Below are 2,415 nucleotides of genomic sequence, written 5' to 3'. Positions count from 1 at the left end.
CCCCCCCCCCCCGCGGAAGATAACAATCTTCAAAGTCTACACATTATAGTATAATAAAACATTGACATATATCATTTGTGCAACACAAGCTTTATTGTCCTCATATATATATAACAGTGGTCGTAAAACAAAGTATAACCATTTTGGGAGTTGGCATTGTGGGGATAAAATAAGACAGCCAATACCCAAGTAGCCTATTAAAACCATATATTGATTTTTCACATAAATTCGAAAATCGTTGTAGCTCGAAGATATTGGAGGATATGTTGAACACTATTCCAATGTTTCATTATATTGTAGAAGGAGCACAAAATGTTGCTAGTAATTTCATCGCAAATACAATATTAGGCCTGATGTAATTATGGAACTTCTGGTCCTAAAATGGTGCTCCATCTACAATGAAGTAATTGACTTTTGGTCCCAAAATATACTTATTATGCTCTTTGAGTCTAAACGGTTCCTTGTCTACTTCGAGAGATTGAACAACCATTAGTGTGACAAGTAAATAATACTTATCCATATAAAATCTTCAGGACATTTTTCAAGTAGGCTAACTGGTGTATAAAATTCTTTCAAGGAGAAGCTCGATCTTCAGGTCAAAACAATACTTGGGTTTCCAAGTCTTTCATTTCAAACTCCGTCTTTTAGGCATGAACTAACACCATTAAGCTCTCTTTATATATTTTATTGTATTTATATCACTCATATGGACTAAGTAAATAGATGAATAACTCCATTAACAACTCCTTAATGAGCACATAATGGAACATATTATCTACATATTCCTTCTTTAATAAGGAAAAACACTTAGTCAATTATTTACTTTTCAGGTCATATTAAAACCTTTAGTTTGCAGTTTAATAATATACATGTTGCGTTTCATTTTTCTCATTTTGAGAACTTTAAATCCTTCAGGGACTTGTCAAAATAAATATTAGCTGCATATCTAAATTTGCTATTGACTGTCAATGATATTAAGTAGCGGAACTTAATGCCATTTATCGTGGGAGAGTACTTGATTAAAATCAATCAAGGGTTTCTGCGTAAACCCTTAGCTACAAAACTCGCTTTATCACACCACCTCATTATCCTTATTCCTCTTACGTACAAACACCTACTTATAACCAGCGGGGTTAACATTCAATGGTGTACGTGTTAGAATTTATTTTAGCGAGTTGACCTACGCCTTAATTGCTCATTTATATGTTAAATATTAATGACACTTTCTGGTGCCTAACTCTGGATCCAAATTATTATATCATAGAGCAATTTGTAAAGGCAATTGTGTTGTCGACAACTATTAATATTTTCATAAATTTCTCCCATATTTATAAAATTCATGGCAATTTCTAAATCAACCAGATTGTGGTAATTTCTTAAAGATATTTTGATCTGGCCGTTCCGCATCCAGTATTATAATTATTTGGTATACCTATAAGTTTACTGGGGATTTTTTCCTTCAAGACGAATGTCTTCAGAACATAATTCATCAATATATTTCAAGATATTTCAAGAGTGACAAAGTTTATTTACTAGATCTAGTATTATAACTCATATCTTTTAAACTGATAGATCTCCTACACTTCTAGCATCAAGGAGTAATTTATGAAAATATTTGGTCCAAGTTGGGAAAAGTTTAAAGGACCTAGTCACTCTTTTATGATCAGTATTATCAATAGATATATTTGGCAGATTGATTATCACTTGAACTTCCAGTTCAGTCTAACTAGTACGTGGATTTTAAATAACGAAGCTCTTTCCACTCCATGAAATTTCTCGACATTCTATTAACTATTGGACTCTTATCTCCCCTTAATGCTGAGAAACGATCTTCATTAAGTATGCAGTCAGCGTACCTAATTATATATTGATCCCCTATCATGGGCTCTTGGTTATCAATAGACAGAGGTTTCTTTGATATGATAGATTGGTTCATCTCTTTGGAACCAGTTGATGGTGAAGTTGTCTTGATGGGTAATGATACCCAATGCAAGGTTAGTGGAATTGGAAGTGTGCAGATTAAAACTCATGATAACGTTATCAGGACTCTTACCAATGTTCGGTATATTCCTAATTTGAAACGCAATCTAATTTCATTGGGCACCTTGGAATCTCTGGGGTGCAAGTACATAGCTGAATGTGGAGTTCTGAAGGTTATAAAAGGCTCTCTTGTTCTCATGAAAGCTTCTCGTTCTGGAAGCTTGTACGTGTTGCATGGCAGTACTGTGACAGGTTCAGTAGCGATATCCTCATCGGTGTCTGATGCTGATATCATTTAACTATGAGTGAGAAAGGCATGCATATCCTGAGCAAGAAAGGCCTCCTATGTGGTTCAGCTACGGGTAAATTACAATTTTGTGAGCATTGTGTTTTTGAGAAACAAAAGAGAGCTAGTTTCTCTACTGCTACACACCG

This window comes from Ipomoea triloba, chromosome 10 (genome assembly GCF_003576645.1).
Source record: "Ipomoea triloba cultivar NCNSP0323 chromosome 10, ASM357664v1".
Classification (NCBI taxonomy): Eukaryota; Viridiplantae; Streptophyta; class Magnoliopsida; order Solanales; family Convolvulaceae; genus Ipomoea; species Ipomoea triloba.
Note: the sequence above shows the minus strand (reverse complement) of the source record.